Source organism: Onychostruthus taczanowskii, unplaced genomic scaffold, assembly GCF_017590055.1.
Source record: "Onychostruthus taczanowskii isolate IOZ18803 unplaced genomic scaffold, ASM1759005v1 scaffold1, whole genome shotgun sequence".
Classification (NCBI taxonomy): domain Eukaryota; kingdom Metazoa; phylum Chordata; class Aves; order Passeriformes; family Passeridae; genus Onychostruthus; species Onychostruthus taczanowskii.
In genome coordinates, this window is record NW_024496525.1 from 30990187 (window position 1) to 31011222 (window position 21036).

The 21036-nt window shown below is 48.3% G+C and overlaps 1 long non-coding RNA gene across 1 annotated transcript; it reads right to left on the reverse strand.

Annotated features, from left to right (window-relative positions):
- Positions 1–12287: 12287 nt before the first annotated feature.
- On the reverse strand, positions 12288–20944 carry LOC121333437. Its single transcript, XR_005952289.1, has 4 exons — positions 20834–20944; positions 17738–17859; positions 16022–16207; positions 12288–14243 (listed from the first exon to the last, which is right to left on the reverse strand). It is a non-coding gene; the product is annotated as an uncharacterized LOC121333437 (long non-coding RNA).
- Positions 20945–21036: the final 92 nt, after the last annotated feature.

Consider the following 21036-nt stretch of genomic DNA (forward strand, 5'->3'; position numbering starts at 1 on the left):
ACCTCACTGCCCTTGCAGAAGGACCTAGAGATAATATTTGCCTTCTGCTCTTGCTGACCCACATGGCTCTGGTGCCAGTCTTCACCTTTAAAAACAGTCATATTCAGGAAATAACAGAAATTATGGACACAGGAATCAGAGAAGACAAAGATCCTGCAATATCTTGTTAGTGGAGCAAGACCACAGCTCTGCCACCACAGGTCACTTCCCCCATACTTTCCCTGTTACTCCGTGGATAACTCCAATTTTTCTCTTGTTTCATGTGTTTCAGTTTCACATTTCTATCTGAAAGTTTCCAGCCTCGAATAAAGTCAGTGAATTCTTACCATAGCATTTTACATAAAATTTTCCATTCTCTCTGACCATGTCTGTTTATGCTGCCAAGCTGAAACTGCAACTCAGTCAACACAGGTTAATTGGCAGAAAATACAGAGCAACTATTTGTGCTGGGAAAAGACTAGGATATGGAAGGCTATTATGTCTTGAAACACTGTATTTTCCTACAGAAGATTAGCTCCAGGAAGTCAATGCTTTGAGGCAGAATTTTTTTCCTGGAACTCCTTGGTGTATTCCAGAAAAGTGTTGGTCTTGCTGAAGGCTGGATATCACAGCCCTAGAGGTTTTTACTTCATTTGTAAATTAGCTTTTGCAGGCTGGAACAAGCAAGTTTTTAACTACCTTACAGAAAGGAAGGGATGTAGGAAGGTCGTGTCCTTGGCCAAGGAGAACATCGCAGCCAAGCTGGGCTGGAGGAAATAACCCAAATTCCCACCCATGCCCCAGGACAGCTGTTCACCTCCACTCCTGCTCAGGCCCTCAGGAACCACATAAGAAACACTCTGCTGCTTTGGAACAATTTTGTTTCTGGCGGCTCCTGGAAATCTGGCAATTTAAATCACTTTCCTGTATTCAAAGTTTTCTGCATCTCACTCTGGAAGGCCTCCCTGGAATCCATGGGCTTTGCACTGCTGTAAGGCAACAGCAGGGGCCAGCCCCACACGGGACACACCAAGAGAGGGTGACTGTCACATGAACAGCAGCCCCAAACATGTGCACACCCTCCCACTCACAAATGGGTCATTTCCCCACCACAACAAAAAATACTGGTTTTACCATTAAGTAACCCCAGAAAATAATCTGTTTTCCTCAGCTATCATCTGTGTGTCATTTCCACAGACATGCTTACTCTCTGCCACAATGTTCCCCTCATATTGATTTCTGAATTTGAAAAAAGGCATCTACAGGATCTAAAGCTGAGGACCCTCTCTGTACTCACAGCTTTAGCTTCAGAGCCTATCTGCTTCAAACTGAGTGAACAACCTCCAGGATCATCATAAGGAAGGAGAAATGCCATTGTCATGCGTGCTGTGGGCTGTCCTCCAGACCACATCTGGGACTGGGACATCCCTGGTGTAAGGCAGCAGCCTCACCATCTGCTGCTCTGTGATTCTCGTGAAACAAAATTCAAAACACTGGGCACTGCAAGGCGGGAACCTGCCCTGAGATGAAAAGCTCAAATGTAATTAGTGGAAGGAGAAAGAGGAGGTCTGTGATCCACTTGGACAGACACGTGTCAAAGACTTAGGAAACCTGGCAGATCTGTCTCCTTTTGGAGCAGATTCAAGTGGGAAGGGCCTAAATCTGTTGGTGAGCCTTGGAGGGGCACAAAGCATCAGTATCCCCATTGCAGTGTGGCTCCATGCCCAAGAAATGTCCTTTGCTAGAGCAGGGACCAGCCAGCTCCCTCCAGAGCAGGGTGTGCAGGGTGGCAGGCACAGACCCTGCAGCAAGGGCAGCTCTTAGATGCCTTCAAATAACCTGGAAGACACCCACAGAGTCCGGGCCCCTGTGTCAGGTGTCACCAGCTCCTGGGAGGCACCTTTCTGGACTGTCTCATGGTGATTCACCAGGGAAGAATCAGCCCAGCCAAAGATGGGAAATATGGTGCAGTTTTCATATTGGAGGGCTTCTCTTCTCTGCTGGGTTGTGCTGGGATTTCTGCAGAAACCTGGGCAAGGTGGACAGGCAGGTGACAGCTGCTGCAGATGATACCAAATTGCTCACGGCAGTAAAGGTGACCTTATGATGCTTAGCAAACAGGTGTTCAAGTGGCACAGGAGATTATGTAAAGGGAAACAAATTCTTGTTTTACATACAAAACAGGGGAGCCAAATGAGACCCTGGGCATTAGGTAACATTTCTAGCTTTGTAGAAATGTTACCTAATGCAAGGAAAAGAGAAGAAACCTCAAATTAAATGTGAGGAGTTTCTAAAAGAGGGAGGGAAGCAAACAAATCTGGAGCAGAAAATCATGTCATAACAAAAACCCATGGCAGCCCCAGCCCAGAAATTGTGCCATTTGGGTCCCTTCACCTTGAAGATGTGATAGCAGAGGAGAAAGTCCAGAGACATGGCAGAGCTTCTGCATGAGCAGGACAGGACTCCTCAGGCTGGAAATGGGCCAGCTGAGGATGGGAGGCTGCGGAACAGTGGAAGACTAAATAAGATGAAAAGAGGAAAACTCTCTTCCCATACAAGAGGTTTCAGATGAAGACAGTAGGTGCTTAACCCAAAAACAGAAAACTGAAGCTTTTTTTACACAAGGTATAATTAGGCTGCAGCATCTCCTGCTGCAGGATGCTGTGGTTACCAAAAGCTCAGCCAAAAGCAGGAAACAGTCAGGGATGGAGAAGGGACAGAAGGAACAAAACAACATTGAGAGCTCTCAAATACAGACACTGCTCTGGCTCAGGAAATGTGTAAGCTGAAAAGTGTTGGAGTATGGGAGAGTACAAGAGGGTGGATTATGCCTCTCCCACCACTCCAGCTATCTCTGGGCACCTATTCTTGACACTGGCATGGAGAGGATGCTGGGCTGGTTGGCTTGAGCCATGCTGCCATCCTGAACCCTCTCCCAGATGCCCAAAATGTTTGAGATTTGCAGATTGGGTCATTTGGCTCCATACTATTTGAAATTTGTGTTTATTTAAATAATTTTGGTGTAGTGCCCAGAGATCCAAGAGAAGCAGTGAGTGACATTGTGAAAGGTCACCCTCAGATATTGCCAAACCTCATTTTCAATTCCAAAAGCAGTGTAAGAAGTCACATTGGTAAAACAGTCTTCCCATATTTCTTCACAAAAATTGTCTTCTGTTCTCTTTCTTCTTGTCACCCAGTAGAAAAACAAAACAAAGCTGGTGCTATGTTAAATATAGAAAATGTCTTTACAAGAGACCCTTTATAAATTCCATAAATTGCATTTATTAATTCCAGTCAACTTTACCTCCTAAAAAACTCCCATATCTTTTGCTCTGGACTTAATGGGAGCCTGGAGCTCTGCCTCATGTCCTTGTGTGCAGCTGGGACATGTGTTTATTCTTCAGTCATGTCAACAAGAACAAACATTCCAAGCAAGCACCACTTCTTGGTTCAATTACTTGAGAAAGCAGGGCCTTGTGGGAAATTCCAGCCTTGCCACAGCCTCTTGGGAGGCCTTGCTTCCCAGGAAGCAATACAAAAATGTAGGTCCTTGATGCCAGCATGCCTCAGACTGGGAAGGACCACTCAGTGACACAAGGAAATTCCTATCCTTCTATTCTGCTCTTATCTGGTCCCTGGTAGGGACTTTGTCTGTCCCACATGGTGTGGGGTAAAGAAAAAGATTCCTGCCTTTGAGGAGATGCAAACCCCTCTAGTCTGTCATGTTTTCCCTCTCTTTGTTTGCCCTTTCTCTTAGTACAACGGGTCAACGTTACAAAATTACAGATGTGTCCTTCAGCCCAGCCCTCTGCTTCATCCACCTCCCTGTTGCACCATGCTTGGGAAGAAACTTGCCAAAAAGCCCACAGAGCCCTCACCTCCTGCTTATTTTCAGTCAGGTGAGAAGTGATGCTCCATTACATTACATTACAAATACTCACACAAGCTGTAAGTCATTTTGGCCTGGCCCTGGGGCTCACCACTGCTGTAAGGGGGCTCTGGAGGCTCCACTCCACCTTCCCATTCAAAACAGGACTACTGCCAACACTAGCTCAGGTCATCCTGTGTCTTTGCCTAGAGAAGTCTTGAGCAACCTTTAGGCAGAAAGTCTGCCACCTCTCTGGGCTGAATCCTATCCTAGGGAAGAAGTTTTTCCTTGATGTTGAACCTGAACTTTCTGAACTACAGCCTGTGCCCATTTTCCCTTGGTGTATCACCTGCTGATACTGAGAAAATTTTGACTCAGTAACCATCATAACCACCTTTCATGTGGGTTGCTGTCAAATTGTCCTTTACCTTCCTTTTCACCAGGTTAAGTAAGCCCAGCTTCTGCAACCTCTGTTCATGGTCTAGACCTGCCCGCTGCACCCTTTGCTGACCACACATTCATTACTGGGACATGTCTCTCCTGAACACAGACATGGAGTGGAGACTTCAGTGGAGATGCTTCTGGCCAACAACAGTGCCTTCCCCAAGCCAGTGGCTGTTACAGGACAGGCTGGCCTTGTGTCCCCTGGCATCAGCTGTGAGCACAGCCCTGGGGGAGGTGCTGGAGGTGTCAGCCCAGGCTCGGGAACAGCCTTTGCTCTTGGTATCAAAGTCTCGGCACATCAGTGCCCTGACTGTGCTGGCAGAGCTTGGCAGTCCCAGGAGAACTTGGTCAGCACAGGAATCGTCCCCAGCTCTTACTTATGGCCAGGAGAGAGAGGCACCCATCTTTACCCAGTCTGAGGTGAAAGGGAAATTTCACCAGTGCTGAAATCATAGCAGCCCAGCATTGTGCAAAACATTTGAGCCTAACATAAACATTTCTGCTTTTATGAAACTAGAAATCAGATGGCATCTAAATGAACCCAGGGTGCTGTTTCTCCAGTGCAGTGTCATAAACACTGGTGCTGTTCCTCCAGAGCAGTGTTCTGTCATTTGTCCACAAATGGAAGAACTGGGATCTGGATTTTCCAAGCAAATGACTCAGGCCACGCTCTGCCTTTGTTGGTAGCTACAGCCTTGCTTTTGACACGGTGCTTAAAGCACGCTGAAATCTGAGCTTGTGTCATGTCTGGCAGCCTGGGCAGTTTCAAAATCCTTGAGACACGTGATTTACCAGAATCGCTTCTTTTCCTGCATCCTTAGAGCCCTTCAATAAGCCCCAGCATTCTGCTGGTATTGGAGAGGGACAGCCCTAAACAAGCAGCTTAACCCCAGGGGTTTGGCAGCTCAGAGTCTGCTGAAGACCAGGACACAAATGAGCCAGACACCAGCTTAGGTTTGCCTGCAGGGCCTTGCAGTGAGACAGGACAGACAAACCCCTGCACCTTCCCACAGTGGGGACACACCTGACAAAACATGGCAGGACATGCAGCACCAGCACTGCAGCTTTAGAATGGAAACTGAGGCACAGCATTGGTGTGTGACAGCTATGCCCAGGGCCATGTGCCTTAATGTCCCCAGGGATCCTGCAGATTTTCAGCCTGAAGCTCAGCTGCAGAAGTGGTTTATCCGGAGTTCACCCATTCAGGATAGCTCCCGTTCCCAAAACAGCCCTGTGCTGGGCAGAGCCTGTCAGCATTGGAGACACCCATGTGGGTGAGGCATGGCTGCCCTCAGCCTCTGTGCCATCCTCCTCCTCAGACTTCTTATATCCTCCAGTCTGACATTTTGGAGAGACCACACTTTCCTTCCAGGGTCCCCTGCTCTGCTGTTGTCCCACTCACTCCTTCCAAAGAAACTCAATTTATCTGTACCTGGGTGCTGCCTTGCTTCAACTCTAAGGATGCCCCTTGTGAGCCTGAGCCTCCACAGATGGCCTGGGAAGTGCTCCTCACCCTTGCACTGAGTACAGGGCTCAGGACTGCTTTCCTGATCCCCCTCTTCATGGGTGGAAGAAAAGATCCAGATCTGGGCAGAGGAAAAGAGACTAGAGAAATGTCAATTCTCAGAACACAAGGAACAGGAAAAATGAAGGAAGTGAGGGCAGATTACAGACACAGATAAAACAGGGAAGACCCTGGGGCATGTTGGTCTAAAAGGAAAGAGGAATTTAGATGAGCAGGCAGCTCCTCAGAACATAATATTAAAGGCACAAAGAAACCTCCCAGTGCGGTAGGAGGATGTGCAGCATGTTGGGAATTCAGCTGAATCATAAATTCCTTAATCCCTTGAAGTTCAAGAAGGAATTACACGAAGAAAACAAGCTATTCAAATTCCAGAAGATGAATGTAAAACCATGGTACAGGCATCTGGGGAGCAACTGGAAAGCTGAAGCACAGATGCTGGTACTGAGGCATGAGAAACACCAAGGGAACACAATTTTAAGTGCTCAGAGCTGCATCTGCTCCAGCAGCAACGTTGGCTTCAGCAACCTCTGTCCTCCCCCTCACCACTTGCCCAGCCCCCAAGAGCTGCACTAGCCCAGGGGAGGTCACACATTCAGAGGGGGGTGCTTATGCCAATGATGCTGCCAAAAAGTAAATTAAATAGGATAACACAAACAAGTTGTGCCCCCATTGCAGCCTAAATAAACCAGAGGCTTCCAGAGGTGGATTTCATTTACCCAACTTGTCCCAGCACAGTGTATTTGGAAAAGCTCTCCTGCAGCCATCCACCTCAATGGCCAAGAGGGAGGCAGCTCCCTAGGCAAGAGCAAGCAGTGCTGATCTCCATTTCCTAGAAAAATATCAGTAGAATTAAAGAGTTTTCAGCATGAGAATGATACCAAGACAATACACCAAGACTGTTTTCACTTAAATTTGTTCTGCCTAAATCTATTTGCTTTCCCTCCAGGGCAGGAGTTTCACTTCCCGGAAAGCAGAGCAGCTGTGGATTGCAGAATCATGGAATGGGTAATGTTGGAAGGCACCATGAAGGTCATCCAGTCCCATCTGCCTGCTCAGGCAGGACCTGGACCACATTACTCAGCATTTTGTCCAATCTCCTTTTGAAAATCAGTGCTTAGTCACCCTCACAGTAAGGAAGTTCTTGTTCATGGTCAGGTGGGATGGTTGGGACTGTTGACTTTAACAAGGTTTTTAACACTATCACAAGTACCATTCATGTAAATAAGTGAGGGCTGACCGTGGCTTGGCACAGGTCTGGAAAGCACCACATGTCTGGACATAGAGACCTTGGGCTGGGGATCTGCTCTTGCAAAGCTTCTGGGAAGCAGACACAAAACTGGATAGAGATCCATGATCAGAGCAAAACTGCAGGGGGTATTGAGTGCAAGTCCACAGAAGCCTTGTCAGAGCCGGACTCGTTAATGATTTGAATGCTGAAATGCACAGAAAGCTTAGGAGAGATCCAGGAACTGCAAGCATGGTGACCAGCAAGAGACAGAATCTGATCTCAGAATTATCCAGGAAAATTAACAAACCAATAGGATGCAGTTCAAACACAAGAACAGCATATGGCAATGCAAGCGAAGTAAACAACTGTACAAACACATGGAGGAAATTGCCTATTCAGTAATAACTCTGCAAAAATTCAAACACTCCAGAGTAATGACAGGTCATGAACGGGCTGTGTCAGCACACTGCTGTGAAAAAGGAAGCCTCCAACTGAGAAATGCAAAAAGGAGGGACATCAGGACAACACAGAAAGAAACTCCCCTACTCCAGCTGTTACTGCCACAGCTTGGCAACTGTGCAATGTCCATTCTTGGCATTCCAGAGTGCAAAAGGCAAAAGGGAGAATGACTGACAGAACAAAACATGATGTCTGAGAAAGCACTGAAGAAACCAACACGGCTTAATTTAGAAAAGAAAGTAGGCCTAGACAAGATGTTGGCTCTCAAAGAACTAAAATCATTGCTTCTAGAAGGAAATTCAGTAGTAGGAAGGGAAGGCAAAGCAAAGCAGGGCAGGTAAAGCAGGGCAGGCAAAGAAGGGAAGGCAAAGCAGGGATGGCAAAGCAGTCTTCAAGGAAATTCAGCTCCACAATGGCTTTGATACCAGGCCCTGTCCTGTGATTGCACTTCTTCCCTGATCAGTCTCAGCAACCACTCATTCAACTCTTCCTTACATGTTGGGAATGCCCAAGGTTTGCTGGCAACTCCACATTCCTCCAGGGCCCTGTTTTTTAGGAAAGCTGTAGGGAAGATGATGCCAGAGCTCTGCTTCTTTAGCCTCAGTCTGCCTCACAGGACATGGGCACTTGGCAGTCACTGCCACTTCTCCTCCCTCCCTGCAACAAGTGTTGGGTATGCAGAGACATTTCCCACCATGCCCACAGTAATCCCTGTCCATGTGGCTATCAGGCACTCTTGGGAAAAACATTTCAGGCACGACTATTTTTGATTATGATCTTGTGGCCTGAGCTCTGCCAGCCTGGGCTTGTTTGGTTTAAGAAGGAGCCACGAAAGTGCTGCTGACAGGGCAGTTACCAATGACCATGCAAGACATGAAACAGCAAAAGGCTCATCCCCACTAGCCCGGGACAATCTCTATAAAGAAACCACCACAGGTTTGAGCTGTGACACAGTGCACCCTGTTCCTCATGGCATTCTCTCCTTGCAGCACAAACTCCAGCCCCAGGACTCCCCGGGACACCTGCTGTGCTCTGGGCACAGGCCTGAGCCAGGGACAGCCAGGGCAGCTGCAGCCGCCCGGTGTGACCAAAGCCCATCGAGGCAGGGGACCCTGCCTCAGGGCTTTCCCCATGGCAAGGACGGAGGCAAAGCACTTTTGCCAGGCCTGACATCTCAGGGAGGAAAGACAAGTAAATTGGTGGGAATTTGTGGGAAACTAAGTGTAAACACAACAGGAGAAGGAAGCCCCCCCAGGCTGAGGGACCAGGGAGCCACCCCAGGGCCCAGCTAGGTGCTAGGACAGGACTCACGATGGTCCGAAGAGGAGGAAAATTTCTCTCCACAAGTGAGTCCAGCTCCACTGTCCTGAGTTTTTTAGCTGAAAGTCGGTGGGACAGGACTCAGGAACATCAGATACCAGTTGTCAATAGGCGACAGTGGGCACTGGCGCTGGGCCGTATCAGAAGGAGAGACGCTCCCGTGCCAGCCCTGAGCGCCATGTCCCGCTCCGCGGTCCCACGCGTGGGCTCGGCCGTTCCCGCAGGTTTTACTCCCATCTAGCGGCGGATCCAGGCTCCACACGGCGCTCGGCAGCCAGGAGAAGGCACCCCGGGGGTCCGCGGCTTGGCTCGGGCCGCGGCGGTCAGAGCCCCTCGCTGCCGAGGGGACGAGGTGGCACAGCAGGGCAGGGGCTGGGGGCTGCCCTGAGCGCCGGCCGGCTAAGGGGTCGTTCTTCAGCCTGCGCTCTGAAGGGTTCTTCCCCCTCTCCCACAGAGCTCTCAGTGAAAAACTCATGTTTAACATCTACCCCAGGTTCTGCCCGAGCTGCAACACCTCAGTTTGGGCTTATCCTCCACCTTCTCGGACCCTCATCTCCCTCCAAAGTTTGGACCATGCTGGATGAGACCCCAGCAGACATGGGCACAATGGATCATGTGGCACCATCAGCAGGAGCTGCAGCAAGTGTCTGGGAATGAAAATTTGGATCTTTCTCAGCGCTGGGCAGCCTGGAAGGGAATAAAATGACATCATTCGTCATAGCACGAGCCCATTTTGTTAGGCACAAAAGACCAGTGTGGAGAAGTTCAGAGGGTAGAATCCACTGAAGAGAAAAATCTAATACTCATCTGTGAACCAAGATCAGCTTTATAATTTTTCCAAAACCCTGCAAGGGTATATGATATTACAAACAGCTCCAGACAGTCTGCTCTTGCAAGTACTTTGTCCCAGCCCTGAAACACAGGGGTTTTCCCAACAGCTGCTTTAAACTCAGTCCATTTTTTTAAACTGCTGGCAGACTGGCACCCCTTTTAGAACAGCCCATTGAGGCAATAGGCAATGGGCCCACACAGGCTGTGTGAGCCAAGCTGGACAGCACAGGCAACCACAGCCCCTAGAGCAAGGGGCAGCTCGGGGATGGCAGCTGGGTCCAGGCTGAAAACCAGGATAGCAATAGGAAACAGGAGAGCTAGAAGGTATGAAGCTGGCAGCTGGAGCTCAGAAAGATGGAACCAGGGCTCCTGAAAAGGAAATAGGGAAGGCAAACTCATACAGGATTATTTATTTTGGCTGCTGATTTGCTGTCAGTGGAGCCATATGATGAGGTGGTGGGGAGGCACCCAGGGGTGAGGGCAGAAACCCATCTTCAGGTGCCCATATGGCCTTAGGTCAGATTAAGCCAACTAAAACCTTATCCTAAAGCTCTTTCCTGCAGCAGGAAGCCCAGCTGCTGTGGAGTGGGAAAAAAAATCAGGTTCTTGGTTCCTGGCTCTGCAACACTGCCTCTCAACCTCTCCTCTCCACACTCACAAGCTCCAGCTTTCTGTAAAGCACAGGACACATCCCACCTATCCTGCTCATCACTGTCTTTCAAAATCTTCCCATAAACCTGCTGGTTATTTGGCAGGCAGACACATCTGAGTGCTCTGTGCATCCTACTTTACAGCAGAGTTGAATTCCCAAGCTTTTGTTGTCCTACAAGTCTCACTCTGGTAAGGGGCCACTCACAGCCCACACAATTGATAAATCATGTAGGAATATTTCCCTGTAATGCCCCATAATAATAACGCAAATAATAAACATAAAAGATCCACGGCCCTTTCCATGTCCCAGTGCCACTAGATGGCACCAGGAGCGTACCCTTCCCAGCCCGGGTGTTCCCAGGGCCACTGGGGGAAACTGGCGAATCCAGCCCAGCCCTTCCTTGCTACAGAGACCTCAGCACACACCAGTGCCTCCTCCTCGTCTTGTCTTCATGGTCCGTGGGGTGCTGCAGTAAAGGCAGGCATTTCTGCCTTAAAATCCAACCTTTAGTGATGTGCTGGGGGGAATAGCCTGTGGTGGCTTTTGCCATGTTGCCTGGCACACCCCTTTCCCCACCTGTGGACCAGGCACCACATCCACTGGAGCACTGGAGAGGAAAGCCTCAAAGGTGGGTGCAAGTTATTCTGATTAATATTGGGATTAACGTATGAGTTTCCCATCACTGACAGGCTCCTCTTGGGAGGGACGGGAATAAAACACAATTTACTATATGATTTTGCAGTCAGAAGGTTTGCCTTCTCTGAGGTTTCACAGTTTTAGGGATTGATTCTCCTCATGCACATTTGATATCCAACAGAGCTCAGCATGTCCCAGAGTATTACCTGTGGTTTTCACTATCAAGCCTGTCACATCCTTGGCAAAGCCACTAAATAAGCCAGGGAAGCACAGGCAGCACCTCAGGAGATGTCAGGTCTTTCCTCAGACCTTGCAGCATAATTAAGGATCATCTGCTTTCCACTGCCCTCAGCATCAAGCCCTGAAAGTGACCCTCAGAAATGGCAGCTCAAATGAGGGGAATGCTGCCGAGGCCCTTTAGCAGCACTTCAAAGCAGCCAGCCAAACCCTGGCCCCCAGCAGTGTGGGGCACTCAGGTGACAAATCATTGCTCATCACACAGCCCAAAGCAGAGCTGGAGAGGTGATGGAGCACAGCTTCCAAAAGAGCCAGGGCAGCTTGTCACTCCTTCCTGCCCACATCCCAAGCTTGGTGTGTCTGGGTGATGGGTGAGCATGGCAGTGGCACAACCCATGTGCCAAGGGGATCCCAGTGGAAGCCTAAGTGAAAAGGGAGTGGGAGAGGGACTTTGTGCAGGGAGCCTCTGAGTGATCCTGTCCTGCTCACGGAGGTGGAGTCACTGGAAGGAAGGCCAAATGGGAGATGCATAGCACAGCTCCATGGTGGCGCTGGCAGGCTGGTGGCAATGGCAGGGCTGTCCCTGCCCGCATCCCAAGGCCACAAGATAATCCTACAGGAGGATCCTGAGTGTGACCCTGCTTCCCAACCCTCTTCAGAGAGTGGCACAAATCCCACACAAGCGCTTTAACCCCAGGTTAGGGTGAAAGCTAGAAAGGAGGAGGCTGGATCACTTGGGAAGTTCAGGTCACACAATCGAGTGGGTTAAAATCCCTCATCCATTCCATCAAACAAGGCAAATCCCTCATCCTCCTTCCCTGCAGCCTCTCTTCCCCTCCCTGTTCACCTCAGACAGTCCTAGGGAGTGACCCAGCATTCCCTTGCCACTGCCTCCCCCCCAGGGAGCCTCCCCACACACCATCTGCTCTCTGCAGGAGACTTGTGGGTACCCAAGGACATCCCTCCCACACCATCTTCCTCCACACCAGCCTGCCTCCCCCCATCACCCCCAGGCAACACATCTGGGCCCTCTGGCTCTGGAAAACTTCATTAAACATCATGGACAAACTCAAGTCTTTATTTGGTCTCTCCATGAGTGGATGTTCCACACATGGTGCAAAAACTTGCTGCTACAAAACCTCATTGATCTGCACACAGCAATGGCAAGCCTGGGGGCTCCCAGCTGCTGATTCCAAGCAGAACACACCCTTGTCTGGCTGCAGATGTCAAACAGCACAGATACACATCGACATCGACATGTGCATGGCCAGAGCTGTCCACATGCTGAAGGATTATTTTTAGCCCAACAGTGATGGAAATGTCAGAGAGGGTTTTATTTCTTTCCTCTGGAAGGGTTGTTTCTTGAAATCCCCATTGGCAGAGGCTGACCTTGACCCTGCCATTACAATAGGGTCTGTCAGCCAGGTCTGATATTCCTTCCCATCCTTGAAAAAATGTGCAATTCAGCAGGAGGGGAGAGTGACTGGCCCAGAGTGCCTGGAAGGGCTGACAGCCTTCAGAAGGCAGGTGCTCACCAGCCCCACAGCCCAACCCAAGCCCACCCAGACAGGCTGCAGCTCCCCCAGGTTCCCCAGCCTTCCAACATCCCAGGGAAGGTCTCACTGAAGCCACAATGGACAGCTATGAAATGTTAGGGACACCAGCACTGGCCTTTTGAGCAGCCAGGCAGTCAGGAAGGGCAGGCAGGCCATGGGATGCTCTCACTGCACTTCAGTGACAAGAGGGAAGAAGTGTAACAGTGCCACGGTCTCCTGGTGGCCTGAAAACACACAGAGGACTCCCTGGAGGTGGTGTTTCTTCCTTCTCCTCTGACACTCACCTCACGCTCAGCACTGCATAGGAACAAAGCTAATGACAATTACAAACCTGCTCCTTTCCACCTCACAGGAGCCTATCTGCACTGAGGGCTCTGGGATGGGGCACCTGTGTCCCTGGGGTGATGGCACAGCACTGCAGAATGTGGCAGCACCCAGATGGGCCTGCACTTCTCAGGATACCAGGGTATGGCATGTCTGCTGCTACACACATTGACAGGTATGCACAAATTTTCCCTCTTCTTGTTAGGGTAGCAGACTTGAGGGGGAATGGTTGCTCAGAAAAGCAATGGCACATCTGAGGTAGAGTTTTTTGTGATGGTGTCAAAGAGGAGCAGTAATGGCCTCTATTCACACAATAGCAAAAGAGGGCTTTGAAGCACTTCCTGCTTAGGGCCTGTGACCAGTCCATAGATAACCAGGAAGAAAAATCAATGTTTTTCCTTTAGAACTTCCTATTTACATCTGAAAACTAGCAAAGACCTTGCCCAGAGGCTGAGACAAATGCCTCCTTTTACTGCCTGCTTGTCATGAGGTTTCCCCCTCCCTCTCCAAGAGGAAATTTCCAGTAACTGTGATATAAAAATTAATGCAAGTCTATGCTCCAGAGGCAGCTGTAAAACTCATACAGGAAGAGCTCCCTATCCCACACCTCACCATGGCAGGCTGCCCCCAAAGCATGTCACAGCCTTCCTGAGAGAGGGAAGAGGCAGCTCAGTCTGCACCCTCCTGGTGCAGGTCAGGCTTTGGGGAGTAAACTGAGGTGCCCAGACCTGCAGGCATTGCCAGCACAATCAGCCAGGCAATATTCCCTAACAGAGGTCTTGGATCCCTCGGGAGGTTACAATGCTGGTACACTGTGGTACAGCAGTCCCTGGTTTCATTGGAGATTTCATGGAACAAGGGGCAGAAACAGAGAGGAATTCAGTGAGGGGAAACCCTCCTCCACACTTGCCACAACCTGGGAATAACCACCAGGACTCAGCTGAATGGCAATCTCTAGCAAATTTTGAAGAAATGTCTTTTGACCATATCCCATTCATCTTCCTCCTGACTTTACATATAAGATTATGACTTGAGCCTCATGGTTTTCCTTAAAAAGTGCAGAAATTTTGTCTTCCATGGCTGACAGACTTCTCCATGCATCCAGCTGCATATGAAGCTTTCAAGGAGCTGTGGTTGCAGACACTGGCACAGCAGAGCAAGGCCTCATGTTTCTCCCAGCAGGCCTGAGGGAAGGCAAGAAAAAAGCTGGGTAATTAAATAGCACTCGTCAGAACATGTGCAAGAATCAAACAGCAGAAACATCCCTCCTGTGCACACTCTTGCACGAAGCTGTATCCACATTTACCTGCTGAAATCCTCCACTCCTCAATCCCTCCTGGGCTAAGCAATCCTTGGGCAGCACCCCCACTGCTGCCTGCCCTCCCCAGCCAAACCTTCTCACTCCTCTTCTGGAAGGACATTTCGTGCTAACATGAAACAACCAAAACCAGTGTTCTTCCAAAGTCCTGCCACCTCCATATACAGGAGAGAGAAATGTGTTTCTGGCTGGGAGGAAGCAGCTGATTCTCAGAGAGCCTACAGGTCACACCCCAAAGTATTGCAACAAAATCACAGGGCTGGGATGGAAGGAGGAAGGTAGCACATCCCATAAGTAATTTCACCTTTACTGAAACCCCTGAGCTTGGGTGTGTCCACCACACTGCAAACTCAGCTGGCTCTGCTGGGATTTGGGAGCCTATTTACCCAGGGAATTTCAGCAAACAGGAGATTCAGGGACTTAAAATGCTTTAAAAACTTGTTCCTTGATATCTTTACTAAAGCAAAGGTGACACTATGGGTAATTTCTTTAAAGCAGGGTATAAACATGGGTGGTTGACAGCCAGTTCATTATATCAGAATCAGTTTTCATTAGGAGGGGAAGCTTTTGTGCTTATTAATTGTTTCTTTAATTGTTTTCTTTCCCTGCTACTAGTGCAGCCTGCTGTCTGCCTGTGCCTGGAGGGCAGAGTCCTGCATACCTCATCCCTGATCTGTTAACATGGGTAACTATAAATAAATAGTGACACCTGAGAGTGGAGGAGGAAAGGGACTGTGCTTCTCAACCTCAGGCTACTTCAGGTTATGCAACAGAAGGTAACTGCTGACAATCTGTAATTAATAACTGAGCAGGACTATTTCTGAGGGCTCTGACCTGGCCAACATAAAACAAAATTCTCTACCTCTGAGCTGGAGCTGGATAACTTTGGACTAACAAGCAATTGTCAATTATTTAAAGTGAAGAAAATAGCTGCATGTTTTCCACTAAGCAGCAATGAGGAACTGCTTAACTTTGAAATCTGCTGCAAATTAGCCTACTCTCCTCCCCCCACCCCGCCCCCCAAAAAATGCCCATTTGTGATTATGAAGGAGTCCCTTGGGAGACTGAAAGGTGATTGCAAGTGCCCCAAGTGAGGGCCAGCATGCAGTGGGCACGCTTGCCTCTGGTTCTCACAGCACAGTCAGCTAAATGGGGCCAAGCCTGGTTTAAATAACATAGCTGTCATTGAGGGGGCAGTGGTGGGGCTCACATATCCTTCCCCTCATCAGAGAAGCAGGAGGATCACTGAGAGGATCCTCCTTGGCTTGTCCTGCTAGGAGGCAGCAGCACTTGCCTGGGAGACCATGCCCAGGCAGAGGGTAAGAGCTGGGAGGGAGGGGATGCTGCAGAGAGACCTTGCTGCAGGGACACACAGACAGGAGTGAAAGATGGGGAGGAAGAGCCAGTCCTGTCTTCTCCTTTGTCCCTGCTGTAACCTGAATCACTCATCTAAGAATTCAGCACCCTGCACTGCCTACAACACAATGCTCCAGGGTGTGGAAGTCTGCAGGCAGAGAGAGGGAAGTAGAGCCAGTGTATGGAGCAATGAGGACCTTGGGGAGGTGAGGCTACAGCTCCACCTCCCTGTAAGAAGTGTGCCTGGGCAGGTACATGTTACACACAAGAACACTCACACACACCCACCTTTGCTAACAGCAGAGACAGCCATAGAGTCCATATTTTCTAGGTTTTACTTCTATATCTGCAAAAAGCAAGTTTCCTTCTGTTTCTGAGTCACTGCAATTATCATGAAATGCCTTCAAGACAGCAGCTCTGTCTTCTCGGCTGAGCGAATCTTTGATATCCAGCACTGCACTCAGATGTTCCTTCCTTTCCAAAAGGACAAAGGACAGTAAGTGAATGAATCAAGGAAAAAAACCGCATTTGTTTCCCATCCCTCAGTTTTGTTGGACCAGACCAAAGACTGGAAGCTGCTTTTTGATGCCCTCTGGCTATCTAATGGGGAGACCATATCCCAAGAGCTGTGTGGGACAAGGCTGAGCTCACAAGTCCCAAGCCCAGAGCACACAGCATCCCTGTGAAGTATTGAAAATGTTCAGCTTAGGTTATTCCTAGAAAAAGACCTGTATCCATCATAATAAGTTTCAGATAACTCTACATTTGACCATTTGGAGGCATTTTTGGTATCTTTTCTCCCCTCAAATGGAGCTAATTCTTGTTCATCTGGAAAGTTACATGATTTGTGTTCTACAGAGCACTGTTCCCCTGAGCAGGGAAATACTGTAGTGGATATAAGGCAAATGTATCCAAGCCAAACAGTTTGAAACAGAGAAATCTGTTGTAGTCAAGAACAGTGCATCCACTCACACCAGGATGACCTCCTCTGAGATCTGGGTCTTCTGAGAACTTTCTATGCCTACTTCCTATACTATGTATATACATATATATATCATTGCTATACTGATCAAATAAGCAGCTTTTTAGCTCAGTAGTAAAGTAAAAGTAGTAAAGTAAAAAAGAACTAAGAAACCAGATGAAGCATAACATAATCTCTTTGAGTAGTAAAATAAAAACTAACTAAGAAACCAGATGAAGCATAACATAATCTCTTTGTCTTTCTTTTTATTTTTTTTTATTTGCCTACAGCAGTCCTTCCTAAGAAGTCTAGAGACTTCCCTTGCTGCAGGTTTATATGATGACTGTCACGTTGAATAGGCACTGAAGTCATTATCTGCCACAAATTGTCTGCCCCACATTTGAAGGTATTCAAACTTTTGGCCTTCATAACAGACAGCTCTAACAGAGAGCTCTACACTGCAATAATGTTAAGTTGGAAAAACACAGGCACAGCACATCAGAACTAAAGATAGATGGAATAAAATGCAGGCTTTGGAAAAAAATGCAGTTATCCAAGATCTCTCCTTCATAGTAAAACCCGTGTTTCAATTCTGTTAAATTTGCTGTAAGAAATACATGTGTATATTCTTGCTGAATACACCTAGAAACTTCTGAAAATAGTCATACAAGGTTAGATGAAGTGTTGAAGCCAAAAGCCAAGTGCTTGGAATCTATGAAATGCCCAAATTAAGGATGTTCTTGAAACCTACATTTGACACATATACTCCTGTAAATTCTGCATTAAGGTGGTACTTTTCCACAGCATTTCTGCTTTGTTGACAGCAATTTCATCCATCCTCCAACTTTACAGCAGGACATCTCAACTTCAGCAGTTCATGTCTGACAAGGATATAAACCAGGCACCAGTGAGTACATTCAAAGGGTCACTGTGCCTGGCCCAACACACTGCAAAGGTATCACAGCACCAATATTGCTGTAGGTCTCCTGGGTTCAAGTAATCATGTAGGAAAGTACAGAAGTCAAACCAAACAAAGACATTACCTGAGGTCAGGAAATTCTTTTAGTATGGGCAGAAGTGCTATTTTCATCCCCTCAGGATCAGAAGTTTGAACAAGTTCTAAAATTGCTTTTATGGGATCCTTGAGAGAACCAGCTGCAGGACCCTGGGGAGAAAAGCAGTGTTGTGTTCAGAGCAGGGGAAACAGTACAGCACATTAAGAGCTGGACTGGTGTCAGACTGGGGATCTCTCTGGATTAGGAGCTTTGCAGGAGTGTCTATGCATGTACAGAAGTCTGATTTTACCCCAGGGTAGCAGAAAAGGACTTGGGGAGTAGTCACAGACTGCTTCCAGGGTTGTTGGGCAACAATTTTCAGCAGCACAGAATCTCCTCCTGCACTTCCTTTGGCAAATCTGGCAATTCTCATTTTTCCCTAAACTGCCTTTCCTTCCAGGGCCATTTCACCTCATGGGACGTGGTTTGCTTCTGGACATAAGCACAGCCCTGTGCTTGACCTGTGTGAAAATAAGCCTTGTTGGCCAAACATGCTGGCATTTCTGCCACCCCAAAGCAAGCCCAGGGACAGAAAAGTGACCTTAGGGAGAGGATGAGAGAACACAGATCCTCTAACAGAAAAAAAGTGGGAAACAGGGCTGGACAGTGTAGAAAACATATGGTTGGTAGATATTGCACATGATGATCTCCCTCTAATCTGGAGCACACAGAAGAAAAAAGTCTCATCAAAAACACACAGCATTTTTAGCAGAGCTGGAGAAGCAGAATGCAGATGAACCATCAGGAAGAGAGTTTCAGGTCTTGCTCACATTTTTCATCAGTGCAGTAATGCAATTTAATTGCTTCCCTGAATTATTGATGCCACCACGTCAACAGAGACTCTGTGACAAAGCAAACCTGGAGAACGGGCTGCCAAACTGGGGCAGGAGAAGCCCAGGTTCCCCTGATCTGCAGGGGCCATTAAAAACAGCAGGTCACATTCTCCATGAGGCACCTCTGCAATGAACATAAATGAAAAATAATAATAATATTTGAAGACAGCCTTCCCCCTCTCCCCCTGCACTGCAGGCACACAGCATGTCTGCTCAGTGCACAAGCTGTACTCAGCTCCTGAGGCACTGGGACTGTACAGCTTCATACTTGGCAAGCTCACTATTACAAAATGCTAATTAATTTGAAGGCGTCAGATTTAGTTAAGCACTACATAGGCAGGCAAGGTCAGAGGTAAGCAGCCGGCAGTCTAAAGGGAAAAAAAAGGTGTTTTGTCAGCAGTGTTAAGTGCCTTTGACACGTACTGCTCTTAGGAGAGAAGCAAGGTATTTCCTAATGTGTTTTGAGAGCAGAGGGGAAGGAAGAGCCCAAAGAGAGGGCAGAGCAGGGCAGGGAGCAGGTGCAGCCTGTGCAACAACTGCATGATAAATTCAATCTGCAGCAGAGTTCATATTTCACATGCATAACCGTGAGCCTCGTGACTAAGGAGCAGGCTGTCCCCTGCAAATCTCTTGTGCATTTCACCTCCAAGGCTTTCAGTGCTCTCACACCAAGTAGGAAAGTGCACACACTGGGGATACTGGGAAAAGTGGTCTAACCAGATGCAGCCCTTTTTCACCCAAGTTTAATGTATGGTTTTAAGAGATATTAGATTTCTTCCATTTCCTTTGCACTGTTCCATGCATGTTACACCCAAAGCTGATGCTGTGCACAGCATTTCTGGTAAACATCAGAGTTAAGATTAGAGAACCTTCCTGCTCTTCCCCATGTCTCAATTGCTGAAAGCATTAATTCATCTGTGACCGATCACTCCAAGAGAGGTGGGTCTTCAGCTAAAAGCACTGGCAGTTTCCAGCTTTCTGCCATGAATCTAATGCATTAACTATAATGGGTCTGAGAGGATTTTAGAGAAGCCTACAGACAATCATTTTTATTTCATTTTATTCTTTGGACAAGGTAAGAATTGCTGACATATGGCTTGCAAGGGACTCATCTGTGAGAAAATAGCTTTTCAGTCCCTAGCACTTAAATAGGCAAGTTGTGAGAATGACTCAGCATTTGTGAAATCATTAAAACCAATGTAGCCAAGGGAGTTTATATGCTGTCACATCGGAGTCCTGTTACCAGAATGACTTTGCACCCACTGCTGTGCTGCTCAGCCCAGCCCCTTATGAAGCACCATGCCTGGGCATTCTCAGCCTGCATTGCTAATGAGCCATGCCAGGGACATTGGACAGCAGTGATTCTCCAACTGGACCAGCTGAAGGAGGGAACGCTGCTGCCAGTGCAGTGCTGGCCCTTGGGTAATCAAGGGACTCATGTGACAGCCTGGTGGCATTCGCAGATGCTGTGTGCAGCACTGCCAATTACACCAGATTATGAGGTGAGACTTTTTAAAGCCTCTGAAGTTGTTTCTGCAAATCAGAACCAGCACTTCTGCACAAGTTTTCTCCAGAGGTGTGGCTCTGCTTTTACACCCAATCTTCTGCAATACGCCTTCACCTCCTAATGGTGTGAGGTGTTTACCCCTGCAGGAAGACTCGTTCCTCCCCACAACCATCAGCAACCACAACAGCATCAGCATGTTTTTGCCATGAGGAAATGCCACAGCACAGGGAAATGGCTCAGGCAGCCATCATCCCTGTTCTGAGGGGCTGGGAAGGGCCTGTGGGGAGGGAGGAGGCTGGACAGAGGGGTGGCAATGCACACCCCACGTCCAGGGAGGAGCAGCCTTACAGGGCAATCCACAGAGCGGTGGAGGTGTGGAGCAGCCTGTTTGCTTCATCACTCCAGAGGCTCAAGGTAAGCACTGCCATCCCATGCCAGGTACCAGAGGCCTGATAGGGGCAGCTGGCAGCTTTGGACCTGTCTCACCAGCTCAGAGGAGCACGCCCCATTCTTGTGTCAGTGGCAGCAGCACGAAACTTCTTCCAGTCACACATTTCAAAACCATGAACTAACAGCTTCTGACAGATCAGAAGGGCTGTCAGCACATCTGACTGTCATTTCAGTGAAGCTTGATACCCCTGTGGTAAAAACTCTTAAGCTTTTTTGTAGTTTTCAGAGTCTCTTCCTCTGCTGCCATTGTTCTTGACGACAAAGAGCAAAACTGTAACCATATCAAAGACTTACTAAGCACTCTTTAAAGATGGTTTGCATCATCCTATGATCTTCTTCTATCTTGTTGACAATCCTCCTCCTCTGCTTAGCAGATGTTTTCCTGGGAGTGCTCAGGATGGCCTGCATGTATTCTGTAATAATGATGGCATTGACAGCCTTGACGAGGACCTGTTCCAGAGCAAAGATACCCAGATTAACTTCCTGCACCAAGCAAG